Source organism: Lissotriton helveticus, chromosome 5_1, assembly GCF_964261635.1.
Source record: "Lissotriton helveticus chromosome 5_1, aLisHel1.1, whole genome shotgun sequence".
NCBI classification, from domain to species: domain Eukaryota; kingdom Metazoa; phylum Chordata; class Amphibia; order Caudata; family Salamandridae; genus Lissotriton; species Lissotriton helveticus.
This window is the reverse complement of record NC_136065.1, coordinates 1,765,339,247-1,765,358,400: the sequence shown is the minus strand read 5'-3', so window position 1 is coordinate 1,765,358,400 and position 19,154 is coordinate 1,765,339,247.

Sequence of the window (19,154 nt, the reverse complement as noted above, 5' to 3'; positions counted from 1 at the left end):
AAAGATAAAGTAAATCCCATAGTCTTTAAAGGTTGCGCAAGATGGGTTAGTCAAAAGATCTATAAGACTCACCCAAAAAATTCTATCAAGATGACATCAGAAATGGCTTCACCGTATTATTGTATAATCTCATATAATGATATTCTAAAGGAATGAAAAAGTGCAACAAACAATAAGATACATAATCAACTTTACATTGATTCAAAAATAATTTTTAAGATTTTGAGTTTTTAGTTTTTTTTTTAAGTTTCTAAAACGAGTTGCCTCATTATGCCAAGGGGCATATTTGTTTTCACATGAGGCACAATATATTAGTATTCAATCCCATATAGTAATAATGCGCTGAAAAAAGAGGGGGAATACAGCGAACAATAAAGGTACATTGAGGCTAGTCCAATAATGGTAGTGTATTGGGCAACCTCATTAACACATAACCCAAGTTTATTATTTGAATAAATTTTTCGCAGAGGCAAAATGGGTGGCAAGAGGAACATCATGATGTACCTCTCGAGTACATATGTTCACTCATAATAGCATGTAGCTCAAATTAGCAGTATAGTTCCATCGTATATAGCGCATTCCATATAACATCTAGTTTAGGCCAGAGTAAAAAGGTTTCTAGAATAAAGCAACATATGAAAAGGTTTAAATATTAATATCCAGAGACATCCTGCACTACATATAACGGTGCTTACTAGGCGATATTCTAGGTCTAAAGATTAGTCAGAATATATTTAGACCAAAAGTTGAGTCCAACAGTTTAAACAAACAATCATTTAGATTGTTAATATACCACCCTCTTAGTAAATTCTGCTATAACCATCGATTAAATACAGCAGTACAATCCCATTTCGAGGATAATCTCACCCAGTCGTTATATTCACCATGGAAGGACTGAAAGAACTGGTCCAAAGTAAGTCGTTGATATAGATTCTAAATCTAAAACAAAATATAATATAAGACTTATAGCTCACAAATAAATTAAACCATTTACATTAATAAATATAAAAAATGTCCCAAACAATTTCGTCATTTTTATAAGCACATGGGCATCTTCTAATAAGAGTTCACCCCATTTAAAGAAAAGCAGCAATCTCGCCACCATTAATCCAGTTCAGAAAAGGGGGTGGTGATGAACAGAGTGTCTGAATTAAGCAGACCACTCTTACCCAGTCCAAAGATCAGGGCTTGATCCATCACCGTTATTTATCTCACTGCCCCATCCCAGCTCAGAACCTGGCTATATGCAAATTAGTCTGTCCCTGGCCCAGTGCATCATGGGAACAGGGCAGACCAAACTACCAAGCCAATTCTTCACCAGAAAGGAGACAAGCTACCGGGGACCGGTTTCTGGCATTTCAGCCTCTTCGGCCCGGCTTGCTTGAATCCTGATGGAGCAGTGAGAGAGGGACTCATGTCTGAGTATACCCTGCCACACCTATAGTGGCCAAAAACGATTCAGAAAAGGGGGTGGTGATGAACAGAGTGTCTGAATTAAGCAGACCACTCTTACCCAGTCCAAAGATCAGGGCTTGATCCATCACCGTTATTTATCTCACTGCCCCATCCCAGCTCAGAACCTGGCTATATGCAAATTAGTCTGTCCCTGGCCCAGTGCATCATGGGAACAGGGCAGACCAAACTACCAAGCCAATTCTTCACCAGAAAGGAGACAAGCTACCGGGGACCGGTTTCTGGCATTTCAGCCTCTTCGGCCCGGCTTGCTTGAATCCTGATGGAGCAGTGAGAGAGGGACTCATGTCTGAGTATACCCTGCCACACCTATAGTGGCCAAAAACGATTCAGAAAAGGGGGTGGTGATGAACAGAGTGTCTGAATTAAGCAGACCACTCTTACCCAGTCCAAAGATCAGGGCTTGATCCATCACCGTTATTTATCTCACTGCCCCATCCCAGCTCAGAACCTGGCTATATGCAAATTAGTCTGTCCCTGGCCCAGTGCATCATGGGAACAGGGCAGACCAAACTACCAAGCCAATTCTTCACCAGAAAGGAGACAAGCTACCGGGGACCGGTTTCTGGCATTTCAGCCTCTTCGGCCCGGCTTGCTTGAATCCTGATGGAGCAGTGAGAGAGGGACTCATGTCTGAGTATACCCTGCCACACCTATAGTGGCCAAAAACGATTCAGAAAAGGGGGTGGTGATGAACAGAGTGTCTGAATTAAGCAGACCACTCTTACCCAGTCCAAAGATCAGGGCTTGATCCATCACCGTTATTTATCTCACTGCCCCATCCCAGCTCAGAACCTGGCTATATGCAAATTAGTCTGTCCCTGGCCCAGTGCATCATGGGAACAGGGCAGACCAAACTACCAAGCCAATTCTTCAACAGAAAGGAGACAAGCTACCGGGGACCGGTTTCTGGCATTTCAGCCTCTTCGGCCCGGCTTGCTTGAATCCTGATGGAGCAGTGAGAGAGGGACTCATGTCTGAGTATACCCTGCCACACCTATAGTGGCCAAAAACGATTCAGAAAAGGGGGTGGTGATGAACAGAGTGTCTGAATTAAGCAGACCACTCTTACCCAGTCCAAAGATCAGGGCTTGATCCATCACCGTTATTTATCTCACTGCCCCATCCCAGCTCAGAACCTGGCTATATGCAAATTAGTCTGTCCCTGGCCCAGTGCATCATGGGAACAGGGCAGACCAAACTACCAAGCCAATTCTTCACCAGAAAGGAGACAAGCTACCGGGGACCGGTTTCTGGCATTTCAGCCTCTTCGGCCCGGCTTGCTTGAATCCTGATGGAGCAGTGAGAGAGGGACTCATGTCTGAGTATACCCTGCCACACCTATAGTGGCCAAAAACGATTCAGAAAAGGGGGTGGTGATGAACAGAGTGTCTGAATTAAGCAGACCACTCTTACCCAGTCCAAAGATCACGGCTTTATCCATCACCGTTATTTATCTCACTGCCCCATCCCAGCTCAGAACCTGGCTATATGCAAATTAGTCTGTCCCTGGCCCAGTGCATCATGGGAACAGGGCAGACCAAACTACCAAGCCAATTCTTCACCAGAAAGGAGACAAGCTACCGGGGACCGGTTTCTGGCATTTCAGCCTCTTCGGCCCGGCTTGCTTGAATCCTGATGGAGCAGTGAGAGAGGGACTCATGTCTGAGTATACCCTGCCACACCTATAGTGGCCAAAAACGATTCAGAAAAGGGGGTGGTGATGAACAGAGTGTCTGAATTAAGCAGACCACTCTTACCCAGTCCAAAGATCAGGGCTTGATCCATCACCGTTATTTATCTCACTGCCCCATCCCAGCTCAGAACCTGGCTATATGCAAATTAGTCTGTCCCTGGCCCAGTGCATCATGGGAACAGGGCAGACCAAACTACCAAGCCAATTCTTCACCAGAAAGGAGACAAGCTACCGGGGACCGGTTTCTGGCATTTCAGCCTCTTCGGCCCGGCTTGCTTGAATCCTGATGGAGCAGTGAGAGAGGGACTCATGTCTGAGTATACCCTGCCACACCTATAGTGGCCAAAAACGATTCAGAAAAGGGGGTGGTGATGAACAGAGTGTCTGAATTAAGCAGACCACTCTTACCCAGTCCAAAGATCAGGGCTTGATCCATCACCGTTATTTATCTCACTGCCCCATCCCAGCTCAGAACCTGGCTATATGCAAATTAGTCTGTCCCTGGCCCAGTGCATCATGGGAACAGGGCAGACCAAACTACCAAGCCAATTCTTCACCAGAAAGGAGACAAGCTACCGGGGACCGGTTTCTGGCATTTCAGCCTCTTCGGCCCGGCTTGCTTGAATCCTGATGGAGCAGTGAGAGAGGGACTCATGTCTGAGTATACCCTGCCACACCTATAGTGGCCAAAAACGATTCAGAAAAGGGGGTGGTGATGAACAGAGTGTCTGAATTAAGCAGACCACTCTTACCCAGTCCAAAGATCAGGGCTTGATCCATCACCGTTATTTATCTCACTGCCCCATCCCAGCTCAGAACCTGGCTATATGCAAATTAGTCTGTCCCTGGCCCAGTGCATCATGGGAACAGGGCAGACCAAACTACCAAGCCAATTCTTCACCAGAAAGGAGACAAGCTACCGGGGACCGGTTTCTGGCATTTCAGCCTCTTCGGCCCGGCTTGCTTGAATCCTGATGGAGCAGTGAGAGAGGGACTCATGTCTGAGTATACCCTGCCACACCTATAGTGGCCAAAAACGATTCAGAAAAGGGGGTGGTGATGAACAGAGTGTCTGAATTAAGCAGACCACTCTTACCCAGTCCAAAGATCAGGGCTTGATCCATCACCGTTATTTATCTCACTGCCCCATCCCAGCTCAGAACCTGGCTATATGCAAATTAGTCTGTCCCTGGCCCAGTGCATCATGGGAACAGGGCAGACCAAACTACCAAGCCAATTCTTCACCAGAAAGGAGACAAGCTACCGGGGACCGGTTTCTGGCATTTCAGCCTCTTCGGCCCGGCTTGCTTGAATCCTGATGGAGCAGTGAGAGAGGGACTCATGTCTGAGTATACCCTGCCACACCTATAGTGGCCAAAAACGATTCAGAAAAGGGGGTGGTGATGAACAGAGTGTCTGAATTAAGCAGACCACTCTTACCCAGTCCAAAGATCAGGGCTTGATCCATCACCGTTATTTATCTCACTGCCCCATCCCAGCTCAGAACCTGGCTATATGCAAATTAGTCTGTCCCTGGCCCAGTGCATCATGGGAACAGGGCAGACCAAACTACCAAGCCAATTCTTCACCAGAAAGGAGACAAGCTACCGGGGACCGGTTTCTGGCATTTCAGCCTCTTCGGCCCGGCTTGCTTGAATCCTGATGGAGCAGTGAGAGAGGGACTCATGTCTGAGTATACCCTGCCACACCTATAGTGGCCAAAAACGATTCAGAAAAGGGGGTGGTGATGAACAGAGTGTCTGAATTAAGCAGACCACTCTTACCCAGTCCAAAGATCAGGGCTTGATCCATCACCGTTATTTATCTCACTGCCCCATCCCAGCTCAGAACCTGGCTATATGCAAATTAGTCTGTCCCTGGCCCAGTGCATCATGGGAACAGGGCAGACCAAACTACCAAGCCAATTCTTCACCAGAAAGGAGACAAGCTACCGGGGACCGGTTTCTGGCATTTCAGCCTCTTCGGCCCGGCTTGCTTGAATCCTGATGGAGCAGTGAGAGAGGGACTCATGTCTGAGTATACCCTGCCACACCTATAGTGGCCAAAAACGATTCAGAAAAGGGGGTGGTGATGAACAGAGTGTCTGAATTAAGCAGACCACTCTTACCCAGTCCAAAGATCAGGGCTTGATCCATCACCGTTATTTATCTCACTGCCCCATCCCAGCTCAGAACCTGGCTATATGCAAATTAGTCTGTCCCTGGCCCAGTGCATCATGGGAACAGGGCAGACCAAACTACCAAGCCAATTCTTCACCAGAAAGGAGACAAGCTACCGGGGACCGGTTTCTGGCATTTCAGCCTCTTCGGCCCGGCTTGCTTGAATCCTGATGGAGCAGTGAGAGAGGGACTCATGTCTGAGTATACCCTGCCACACCTATAGTGGCCAAAAACGATTCAGAAAAGGGGGTGGTGATGAACAGAGTGTCTGAATTAAGCAGACCACTCTTACCCAGTCCAAAGATCAGGGCTTGATCCATCACCGTTATTTATCTGAATCATTTTGTCCACCATAAGCGTGGAAGGGTATACTCAGATGTGAGTCCCTTGCTCATTGCACCATCAGGATTCAAGCAAGCCGGGCCGATGAGGCTGAAATGCCAGAAACCGGTCCCCGGTAGCTTGTTTCCTTCCCAGTGTAAGAATTGGCTTGGTAGTTTGGTTTGCCCTGTTCCCATCATGCACTGGGACAGGAACAGACTAATTTGCATATAGCCAAGTTCTGAGCTGGGATGGTGCAGTGAGCTAAAAAACGGTGATGGATCAAGCCCTGATCTTTGGACTGGGTAAGAGTGGTCTGCTTAATTCAGGCACTCTGTTCATCACCACCCCCTTTTCTGTACCATTAATCCAGTGGCACATTAATTTTGTCTCATTTTATTTTCGGCAGAGTTATAAACGCCATCCCAAGTCAAAGGGCATGGCGAGGTAATAAACGCCAGACTCGTAGACTCAGCGTACGAGTATCGAGAAAATTCATGTCATCACATTCCCTCAAATAACCACAATCACAAACTAGTAATTGGGTCTAGTGCTTACCAGGTCCCGGAGAGTGCTCCCGCCATATTCGAACGTCATAAGTTAGTAAACCGAGTGCCTGATAGTAGGGGTTTAAATGCCAAATGCTCCGCCTTTGATTTTCCATAACTAGAAATGAAGAACGGACTGCTGTGTATCGCGTTTCTAGAGAGAAGCCACAATAACAACCAACGCCATCTTGGAACAGGATATTAACAATCTTTGGTTGTATAGTAACGGACAGGATCCGAATTAAATTATATTATGCGTACACGATTAAGTTTTCATAGGTCTTATCATCTAGTATTCCTTTTATATAGAATTGTAAACGATTTTCAGTTAACTTAAACTCATGTCTTTCAGTGTGGGGTTAGCGGTTGTAGTGGAGGTTAAATGTCTCTGCGTGTTCGGTTCCCCAGCCGGGGATGCATCAAACATCATGTCAGCTACCTCTTCCCTACTGCGCAACAAATCCGCGGACATAATTTGCTGTAATGTATCACCGGTGAATTAACTTGAATTATAGCACTGTATCTACAAGAGCGTCCTTCTTCGTGGAGCCCCAAGCTAGCTCGCGCTCAAAGTAGCTGCACAACTCCCCACTGGAACCTCCGTACAGGTCCTACCCTTGTCAGGCTGTCTTCCTGCCGTCAGATTTTGCTTCACCTGATGGTCTTGACTCCCGCTACAAGGTGGACGTTTCTTGCGGTTTCCAGGGGCCCTTCGCAGTACGCTTCTCGCCGAAGCCGTGTAGTGTAGTTCTGGGTTAGAGAACCAGCTGCTTCCTTCCACCGTGCCAAACCACAGGGGAGGGGTTTCGCTTCCACCGTAGAAGCTAGTCACGGTGTATCAAAATCCAACTCACTTCATCCGACGCCAACACGTCTCAGCCCCAATCTCCGGACTTTTACAAGGACGAACAAGCCAAACCCAGGTATAGTGCAAAACATCAGTGCTTTATTGCATAGAAAAGAATAATACCCAGCAAGTCCGCATGACGCGTTTCGCCTCTAGCCAGAGGCTTGATGAACATGATATGCTGCTGCAAGTGAAGAGGGTACTTATAGAGCTGGAAACAGAGGGTGGCCCTTCCGATGTATACAGCCTACCCATTTAGCCCTTTGTTTGCATGTGACCTGCGGTGGCTAAATAATCTGTTGTCCTTCACACAATTATTGACATAGTGTTATAATTCAGTAACAATATGACAATATTGACAACCACTAGAGCAAAACTGTGCAGATTACGCAATACGTAAATTAAATTAGACATACTACATACTTTGTAACACAATATCTTATACAAGAGGACATTTTTTGATAAAAACTTATTGTTTACAATGAATGACACAGTGTCTCAATCGATAAACAGCCTCCAACTGGCTACAAGGCCAAGCAGAAAATATTTGTGCAAACTAAGCAATATAAATAAAGTTCATTTAAAACATCATTATTTTTAGGTAAAAAATCCCTTCATCCATGTAGTACAGTTAAAACATAATTATTTACAATAAAAGGGGCATAAGTTATAATTAGCTCAGTTAAGTATAACTACTGAATTTCTATTGTTTGTACAAGTGAAATCTGAGCCTAACTATAACATCCCTGTAACTCAATGTGCAGGATGTGTTATATAAGACAGTGATAATTTATGAACTACAAATAATAAAAAGAGCTCTGTGCTAAAACCCGTAACCCACTTCACCCATTTACATAAAATACAAATCTGTCATCTGCAAGTTACATAATGTGCTTTAAAGGAGACATATTGACCCTCTGTGCTACTTTGATTAAAAACTAGGACTATATATTTATAAATGTGCCAAGTTCATTAGGATGCACGCTGGGACTCGTGGTCCCAGCATGCATCCTAATGAACTTGGCACACCGCAGGCCTATAAAAGGATGCAGTTAACGCAAGGAACTGTGGGAACCTGGATATGGTGTACTGACAATCTGCCTCTGACGATGGAGCACGATTGCTTTGAAATGCATTAGGCAACTGGACAGAAAACTTTCGGAGTTGCATTCCTGTTTCCTGAAAATAAAGGGTTTGTTAAACTTCAGCTGGAGGAGTGCGTTTCTTAAATGCAGGGCACTTTTGGAAGAAGATATTATGCGGCAGGTCCAGCCGCGGAGAGATGCACCGCCCCTTGACCTGTTGGGGGATCGTCTTACCTGCTATGTTCAGGAACAGATGGCGCAGCTGTTTCTTTCATTATTAAGCAGGAATTCAACCCTAAGGCCCACTGGAGGGCAAGACTGGTCCATATAAAAATTGTGAAGCACACAGCCACTTGCGGTAAAAAGCGGATTGGATGAAACCACGAGTCCCAGCGTGCATCCTAATGAACTTGGCACACCGGAGGCCTATACAATGATGCAGTTAACGCAAGGAACTGTGGGAACCTGGATATGGTGTACTGACAATCTGCCTCTGACGAAGGAGCACGATTGCTCCGAAATGCATTAGGCAAATGGACAGAAAACTTTCGGAGTTGCATTCCTGTTTCCTGAAAATAAAGGGTTTGTTAACCTTCAGCTGGAGGAGTGCGTTTCTTAAATGCAGGGCACTTTTGGAATATCCGTCCGTCCGTCCGTCCGTCCGTCCGTCCGTCCGTCTGTCTGTCTGTCTGTCTATCTATCTATCCATTGTTGTGAGGCCACCCTGTAGAGTCTGGGGCTCCTGTGCCCGGAGGCATGTTGTCTTGAATATTTATCTGGGGCCTGACTCACTCATCGCCACGTACCAACTGACGGAAATGCTCATTTGCAAAGTTGTGGCTGTGCAGGAAGGGATTCTAAGTGTGGTGACTCCCACTGTGATCGTGCCGGGGCCAGGCTTTGTTTGCAGAGGCTTTAAAACACGGAGCACTGGCAAGTAAAATGAACATTGGACAGTTTGAATTTATTATTCCACTATTTTGATGCAGGGAGGATAAAAGAACTTAATTGAAAGGCGGATGGATGTTACAAAATTCCACGCAGTATAAAGCCCACTACAGTGCATCATGGGAACTGAAGTATGATAAACTGTCACATGATTTGCATTTTAAAAGGCGCGCACTGTGGCACTTGGCATTTTGCACTGACACACTCCACCTATGAACAAGGCATGAATTTGCTGAAACGCGTAAGGAAATGGAGTAGATATTGCGCTGCTGTGTCTGCAATTAAAAGGCTTGTCTTCGGTATTGGGCCTCACCGTTTTTCTTGATGGTGTGTTAATCGATGGGTCTCTCGGGACCATTGATGTGAGGCCGCTCTGTAGAGTCTGGGGATCCTGTGCCCGGAGGCATGTTGTCTTGAATATATCTATATATATATATATATATATATATATATATGTGATCAAGGCTTCTTGGGAAGCCGAAACGCGTCATGACGGTGCATGGTGTCTGAAAGAAAATAAATATATTCATGCACTCAACTTCCTGGGTCTGTGTTCGTCTTTCCGTCAAGATTTGGTGTTTTGGAGATGAAGTTCTGCATATATATATATATATATATATATATATATATATATATATAAACACGAAGTTTGCCTGCAAAAAGGAAGGAGCCCACAAGCAAGGTGAAATCACGGCTTTTTATTCCTGTTGGGAGCAGCAGTGAAATGGATGCAAATTTCCAGCAACAAGCATCAAAGTCCAGCCTGACGCGTTTCGTAGCCTTACTTCATCAGAGGCTTGGGCTTGTACTCGGAGGCAAGCATTTTTATCAGGCAGCAACATACTTCCCGCCTCAGTGGGCGTTGCCAATCAGATGGCCTTGTGGTCTTGGTAGTCACCTGTCTTACTCGAGTGAGTAGCCTGCCCCTAAGCACTTCGATAATGTGTTTATGTTTGAGCGGTGAGCCTGAGCCGCGGAGGGAGGCCCTGGGGCTTGCTGGCCCCCCATGGAGACGCTTAAAAACGCCACCGGTATGGAAGCAATGGGGCACTTGTTGGCAGACTATGGACAGCTTTGAATTGAGAAGCATAACAGCACACCCCACTCGGGTTTTATCGTGACATTATCGAAGTGCTTGGGGGCAGGCTACTCACTCGAGTAAGACTCTTTCACCTTTGGGTTTAGGTAGGTGTTTTGTGGAGAGTTAGTAAGGTAATTGGTAGAGAGCATTGGGGGTAGGTTGAAGATTATGTGAGTTTGAATGTGTTGATAATTTGAACCAATTAAAATGTTACTTTGGTTTTGATTTTGTGTGTGATGAAATGTGATTGGCTGGGTATTTGAATATGTATGAAAAATGAGAGGGAAACACAGCCATTTTGCGATTTTAGTGTTTGAGGTATATTTCTGAGGTGTGAGATTGAGACAGAATTTACTGTACAACAGTTTTCTAGAAGGTGAGTTGTTAATTTGTAAGGAGAACTCTGTTGTTCACTTTAAGTTAATAGGAAAAATGTTTTCTGTTAGTTATTTAATGTTTTTCTGTTATACTTATGGATTGAGTAGGGCAACATCAGATGCAGTGCTTTATATTTCTAATTCTTGCTTGATACTATACACTGTCCAGGGAAACACGGCCGTTTTGTGACTATAGTGTCTGAGGTACTTTTGTGTGGAAATTTTGGTATTCAATTTCTGGTGTGAGATTTACACAGTAGTAACTCTTCTTATAGAAGTTAATAGTTTTTCTCTGCCCTATCTCACTCTTACCCTGCAACATCTCACTGTCTTTCTCTTTCTTTTAATAGTACACTAACATCAATAATGTTTGAAAATGAAGAGTCATTTGACATCGTTATAGACATTTTTGTGACTGTTATTGAGGATGTTCCGGTTGATGAGAGTAATCCTGAAGGAGAGCTATATGATGGAGGAGATGGCATGGACGATTTCTATGATGAATCCTTGGATTCAGATTTAATGGAAGCTTTGGAGTTTATTGAGTTTGAGGATTCTTTTTGGGAGATTTTCAATATTGACATTGCTGATGATGCAATCTTAGATGATCATTTAAATTTTGGAAATTCCCAACAATAAATTTAAATTTAGTAAATAAATATTGCATGAGAATTTATACTTGACTAAATGTAATTTATGAGGTAGTAGCAAACTGATAATTGTTTGTGTTACATAGTAGGTTTACTCATAAATACTTCCCTTCTCCCCCAAAATGTTCTTAAATGTGTATTTGACATCTCTTCTTCATGTCCTGCATCCTTTCTCTCACTGTCTGTGTCTGATGCAGAAGATTGCAACATAAGTAAGTTTAAAGAACAGCAAGTGTGTCTCACCAGAGCAGGAAATCATGCAGTAAGCGCTGTTTCTCTTTCTTTTAATAGTACACTAACATAAAATGATGAATGAAAATGAGGAGCCTACCAACATCTTCTTTGAAATAACAGCAACGTTTATTTAGGCAACTTATTCTGTGGTGTATATTGATCCTATAGATGAAACAAATCATGAAGAACATGAAGGAGATACCATGGCAGATTTTTTTGATGAAACACTAGATATGGAATTAATGGAATGTGTAGACATTGTTGAGTTTGACGAATCATTTTCAGACACTTTGATGGATGAAATTTCTGATGAAGAAATGCTACAAGTTCTTTTAGATTTTGAAAATTCTGATAAATAAATTTTAATTTAGTAAAGAAAAATTGTTTTGAAAATTATACTTATTTAGATGTCATTTATGAGGTAGTAGCAAATTGATACAATTTTGTGTTCTTCATGTCCTGTATCCATTCTGTCACTGACTGTCTCTGATACACTAGTTTACAACATAAGTAAGTATATAGAACAGCAAGTGTGTTTCACCAGAGTAGGAACTCATGACCCCCTACGCCAATTCTGACCACACATTGAGAAAGGAAGGAATCATGTGAACAAATCTGTTTCTGCTTTCCTCCTGAAAGACTACAGTATGGATTCAATATACCACAATAACTTGCATTATAACATACAAGGTATCTACAGAGGAGACGATGTCCATTTCCATTTAGTTTTTTTTTAAATTCCAATGGGTCCGCGCCCCGTGAGTGCTCGGTGAATGCACGGTGCGCGAACACTTTCGCCGCCATTTTGTGGTTTCAGAAGAGAGTGAAAAATATAACTTAGAAACATGGGAAGGGGGTAGGGTAGAGTGTCCCTGACCCCTTAGGCCTTCTCAAGGGGTCGTTCAAGGACTTCTAAGGTTAAAAATAATGTTTTTTTTAAAAAAATAACAGAAAACACGATAGGTCCGCGCACGGGGAGTGCTCGGTGAGTGGACCTCGGTAAAAAACGTAATAAAAAAAATAAAGTTAAAAATTATATTTGAGTCTTTACATGTTAGTTGGCTCTAAAAAGAGCCGTTGTGTTCATTATGTTTTTTTTGGTACCTACAAGTAAGTACCAATGCAGAGTCTGATATTACAGAGAGAGACTCTGTTCCCTTCATCAGTGAAATGTACACCATCTGTTCTATAGATGCCTTGCATGTTGTAACGCAAGTTGTTGTGGTATATACAACCCATTCCATAGTCTCTCATGTATGCAGAAACAGATTTATTTACATGTTTCCTTGCTTTCTCAATCTGTGGACAGAATTGATTGGACCAATTCCATTTTTGCCTTTGGCATATATTGGATTTGACAAAGGCAGTTTGAGGAAAAAGTGACATCAATTGTGCAAAGATGTCCTTCAATAGCATTTCCAGACCAACCCCAGTCAAAGTGCATAAGTCATTTCCACCACAGTGCACAATTATGAGGTCAGGATGTGGGAGATGCATGAAGGATTGCACCAATGGTATCAATTGGTAACATCTCAATCATCTCTGGCCAATCCATAAAATATCCACATTTGGTAAATTAAGGTTTAAAATTCCTCTGTTTGTTGCATACCTTTTAGACCAGAATACAAAACTGTGTCCTACAAACCATACTGAAGGCATCTTCAAGGCAGGTCTGGTTGTACTAAGATGAGGGCTGTAAATGAAATGGCAGTTGGAAAGCTTGCCGTTTAGAAAAAAAAGAGGAGGACATTCACTGCACTTGAAGCTTAAGAAATGATTGGTGCTTTCTGAAAATGGAAAAGAGCATATTAGGGTGCATAGTTTTGTTTTTTAAAAGAAGCAATTCTATTGGTTCAGAAAAGGTCATTGAAAGGAACATTGCACATTATTAGCTGTTATTTTGAAAGCTCTAACAACCTTGCTGGATTCATTTGCAACATAGTATAATGAACTTTTAAACTCTGTTCTTCCTTAGGTGGGAGTTACCATGGTGACAGGTTGAATGAGCACTAGGGGGATGGGTGAATATTATGTGAGTTTGAAAGTGTGGGAATGTAGAACCAATTGAAATGTTAGTTTAGTTTTGAAATAGTGTGGGAAGAGATTTCATTGGTTAAGACCTTAAATATGTGTGAAGAATGAGTGGGAAAGTGTGCCATTTCTGGTTTCAGTGTCTGAGGTGCATTTCAGAGATTCTGCTTAAGAAAATCTGCTGTATGTTTGACACTGTTCTATATTTTCAAAAGCGATTTTAAAGGTGAGTAATATAGAGAGAGTGCTGTTTGCAGTATTGGGAAGCATAACAAGCATATTGGGCTTCATTCCTGTTGTATTTTGAAAATGAGTCAGGTTTCTGCATTGTAGTGTAGTGTTCATTTAAATGGGTTGTGCTCTGTGCGTATAATGATTTACCATGCTAAATGTTTTTTGATAACATGTGTGGCTTAAAGATTTTTGACAAGTATCACAGTGAGTGTCTGTGTGAATTAAGGAATTATATTTTTACCTTTTTCCATAATGTTAGCTGTGTGTGCTTACAGTTTGTATTTTTTAGTTTATAAGGTAGACTTATTTTTAAATTGTTTTTTATGCTTGGATTCAATGCTGGTATAGAGATAGTGTAATGGTTTCATTGGACTTGTAAATATGCTCCTTTTTTAGAAGCGCCTTGTGCAACCTTTAACATGGGTGGAAGCAGTGAATGTATGGAGAGGGATAGGAATAGCAGATGGAAAACCATATAAAATGGTGTGAGAGATGCATAAAGGATTTCACTAAAGGCATCAATTGAGATGGAATATAAGATAAAGAGGGGCATATTTACAAGCCCCTTGCACAATGTTTGACATGGGTGCAAGTAGAAAATGCATGCAGAGTAATAAAATTGGCACACAGACAAGAATATGAAATGCCATGAGAGATGCTTAAAGGGTTTTTCTAATGGCATAAATTGAGATAGAATATACAAAAAAAGAGAGGCATATTTACAAGCCCTTTGCGCAATGTTTGACATGGGTGCAAGCAGAAAATGCATGCAGAGTAATAAAATTGGCACACAGACAAGAATATGAAATGCTTTGAGAGATCCGTAAAGGATTTTACTAATTGCATACATTGAGATAGAATATACAAAAAAGAGAGGCATATTTACAAGCCCCATTGATGGATCAAGCCCTGATCTTTGGACTGGGTAAGAGTGGTCTGCTTAATTCAGGCACTCTGTTCATCACCACCCCCTTTTCTGAATCATTTTGTCCACCATAAGCGTGGAAGGGTATACTCAGATGTGAGTCCCTTGCTCATTGCACCATCAGGATTCAAGCAAGCCGGGCGGACGACGCCTGAAATGGCAGAAATCGGTCCCCGGAAGCTTGTTTCCTTCCCAGTACAAGAATTGGCTTGGTAGTTTGGTTTGCCCTGTTCCCATCATGCACTGGGACAGGAACAGACTAATTTGCATATAGCCAAGTTCTGAGCTGGGATGGTGCAGTGAGCTAAAAAACGGTGATGGATCAAGCCCTGATCTTTGGACTGGGTAAGAGTGGTCTGCTTAATTCAGGCACTCTGTTCATCACCACCCCCTTTTCTGAATCATTTTGTCCACCATAAGCGTGGAAGGGTATACTCAGATGTGAGTCCCTTGCTCATTGCACCATCAGGATTCAAGCAAGCCGGGCCGACAACGCCTGAAATGGCAGAAACCGGTCCCCGGAAGCTTGTTTCCTTCCCAGTACAAGAATTGGCTTGGTAGTTTGGTTTGCCCTGTTCCCATCATGCACTGGGACAGGAACAGACTAATTTGCATATAGCCAAGTTCTGAGCTGGGATGGTGCAGTGAGCTAAAAAACGGTGATGGATCAAGCCCTGATCTTTGGACTGGGTAAGAGTGGTCTGCTTAATTCAGGCACTCTGTTCATCACCACCCCCTTTTCTGAATCATTTTGTCCACCATAAGCGTGGAAGGGTATACTCAGATGTGAGTCCCTTGCTCATTGCACCATCAGGATTCAAGCAACCTGGGCCGACGACGCCTGAAATGGCAGAAACCGGTCCCCGGAAGCTTGTTTCCTTCCCAGTACAAGAATTGGCTTGGTAGTTTGGTTTGCCCTGTTCCCATCATGCACTGGGTCAGGAACAGACTAATTTGCATATAGCTAAGTTCTGAGCTGGGATGGTGCAGTGAGCTAAAAAATGGTGATGGATCAAGCCCTGATCTTTGGACTGGGTAAGAGTGGTCTGCTTAATTCAGGCACTCTGTTCATCACCACCCCCTTTTCTGAATCATTTTGTCCACCATAAGCGTGTAAGGGTATACTCAGATGTGAGTCCCTTGCTCATTGCACCATCAGGATTCAAGCAAGCCGGGCCGACGACGCCTGAAATGGCAGAAACCGGTCCCCGGAAGCTTGTTTCCTTCCCAGTACAAGAATTGGCTTGGTAGTTTGGTTTGCCCTGTTCCCATCATGCACTGGGACAGGAACAGACTAATTTGCATATAGCCAAGTTCTGAGCTGGGATGGTGCAGTGAGCTAAAAAACGGTGATGGATCAAGCCCTGATCTTTGGACTGGGTAAGAGTGGTCTGCTTAATTCAGGCACTCTGTTCATCACCATCCCCTTTTCTGAAACATTTTGTCCACCATAAGCGTGGAAGGGTATACTCAGATGTGAGTCCCTTGCTCATTGCACCATCAGGATTCAAGCAAGCCGGGCCGACGACGCCTGAAATGGCAGAAACCGGTCCCCGGAAGCTTGTTTCCTTCCCAGTACAAGAATTGGCTTGGTAGTTTGGTTTGCCCTGTTCCCATCATGCACTGGGACAGCAACAGACTAATTTGCATATAGCCAAGTTCTGAGCTGGGATGGTGCAGTGAGCTAAAAAACGGTGATGGATCAAGCCCTGATCTTTGGACTGGGTAAGAGTGGTCTGCTTAATTCAGGCACTCTGTTCATCACCACCCCCTTTTCTGAATCATTTTGTCCACCATAAGCGTGGAAGGGTATACTCAGATGTGAGTCCCTTGCTCATTGCACCATCAGGATTCAAGCAAGCCGGGCCGACGACGCCTGAAATGGCAGAAACCGGTCCCCGGAAGCTTGTTTCCTTCCCAGTACAAGAATTGGCTTGGTAGTTTGGTTTGCCCTGTTCCCATCATGCACTGGGACAGGAACAGACTAATTTGCATATAGCCAAGTTCTGAGCTGGGATGGTGCAGTGAGCTAAAAAACGGTGATGGATCAAGCCCTGATCTTTGGACTGGGTAAGAGTGGTCTGCTTAATTCAGGCACTCTGTTCATCACCACCCCCTTTTCTGAATCATTTTGTCCACCATAAGCGTGGAAGGGTATACTCAGATTTGAGTCCCTTGCTCATTGCACCATCAGGATTCAAGCAAGCCGGGCCGACGACGCCTGAAATGGCAGAAACCGGTCCCCGGAAGCTTGTTTCCTTCCCAGTACAAGAATTGGCTTGGTAGTTTGGTTTGCCCTGTTCCCATCATGCACTGGGACAGGAACAGACTAATTTGCATATAGCCAAGTTCTGAGCTGGGATGGTGCAGTGAGCTAAAAAACGGTGATGGATCAAGCCCTGATCTTTGGACTGGGTAAGATTGGTCTGCTTAATTCAGGCACTCTGTTCATCACCACCCCCTTTTCTGAATCATTTTGTCCACCATAAGCGTGGAAGGGTATACTCAGATGTGAGTCCCTTGCTCATTGCACCATCAGGATACAAGCAAGCCGGGCCGACGACGCCTGAAATGGCAGAAATCGGTCCCCGGAAGCTTGTTTCCTTCCCAGTACAAGAATTGGCTTGGTAGTTTGGTTTGCCCTGTTCCCATCATGCACTGGGACAGGAACAGACTAATTTGCATATAGCCAAGTTCTGAGCTGGGATGGTGCAGTGAGCTAAAAAACGGTGATGGATCAAGCCCTGATCTTTGGACTGGGTAAGAGTGGTCTGCTTAATTCAGGCACTCTGTTCATCACCACCCCCTTTTCTGAATCATTTTGTCCACCATAAGCGTGGAAGGGTATACTCAGATGTGAGTCCCTTGCTCATTGCACCATCAGGATTCAAGCAAGCCGGGCCGACGACGCCTGAAATGGCAGAAACCGGTCCCCGGAAGCTTGCTTCCTTCCCAGTACAAGAATTGGCTTGGTAGTTTGGTTTGCCCTGTTCCCATCATGCACTGGGACAGGAACAGACTAATTTGCATATAGCCAAGTTCTGAGCTGGGATGGTGCAGTGAGCTAAAAAACGGTGATGGATCAAGCCCTGATCTTTGGACTGGGTAAGAGTGGTCTGCTTAATTCAGGCACTCTGTTCATCACCACCCCCTTTTCTGAATCATTTTGTCCACCATAAGCGTGGAAGGGTATACTCAGATTTGAGTCCCTTGCTCATTGCACCATCAGGATTCAAGCAAGCCGGGCCGACGACGCCTGAAATGGCAGAAACCGGTCCCCGGAAGCTTGTTTCCTTCCCAGTACAAGAATTGGCTTGGTAGTTTGGTTTGCCCTGTTGCCATCATGCACTGGGACAGGAACAGACTAATTTGCATATAGCCAAGTTCTGAGGTGGGATGGTGCAGTGAGCTAAAAAACGTGATGGATCAAGCCCTGATCTTTGGACTGGGTAAGATTGGTCTGCTTAATTCAGGCACTCTGTTCATCACCACCCCCTTTTCTGAATCATTTTGTCCACCATAAGCGTGGAAGGGTATACTCAGATGTGAGTCCCTTGCTCATTGCACCATCAGGATACAAGCAAGCCGGGCCGACGACGCCTGAAATGGCAGAAATCGGTCCCCGGAAGCTTGTTTCCTTCCCAGTACAAGAATTGGCTTGGTAGTTTGGTTTGCCCTGTTCCCATCATGCACTGGGACAGGAACAGACTAATTTGCATATAGCCAAGTTCTGAGCTGGGATGGTGCAGTGAGCTAAAAAACGGTGATGGATCAAGCCCTGATCTTTGGACTGGGTAAGAGTGGTCTGCTTAATTCAGGCACTCTGTTCATCACCACCCCCTTTTCTGAATCATTTTGTCCACCATAAGCGTGGAAGGGTATACTCAGATGTGAGTCCCTTGCTCATTGCACCATCAGGATTCAAGCAAGCCGGGCCGACGACGCCTGAAATGGCAGAAACCGGTCCCCGGAAGCTTGCTTCCTTCCCAGTACAAGAATTGGCTTGGTAGTTTGGTTTGCCCTGTTCCCATCATGCACTGGGACAGGAACAGACTAATTTGCATATAGCCAAGTTCTGAGCTGGGATGGTGCAGTGAGCTAAAAAACGGTGATGGATCAAGCCCTGATCTTTGGACTGGGTAAGAGTGGTCTGCTTAATTCAGGCACTCTGTTCATCACCACCCCCTTTTCTGAATCATTTTGTCCACCATAAGCGTGGAAGGGTATACTCAGATGTGAGTCCCTTGCTCATTGCACCATCAGGATTCAAGCAAGCCGGGCCGACGACGCCTGAAATGGCAGAAACCGGTCCCCGGAAGCTTGCTTCCTTCCCAGTACAAGAATTGGCTTGGTAGTTTGGTTTGCCCTGTTCCCATCATGCACTGGGACAGGAACAGACTAATTTGCATATAGCCAAGTTCTGAGCTGGGATGGTGCAGTGAGCTAAAAAACGGTGATGGATCAAGCCCATATCTTTGGACTGGGTAAGAGTGGTCTGCTTAATTCAGGCACTCTGTTCATCAC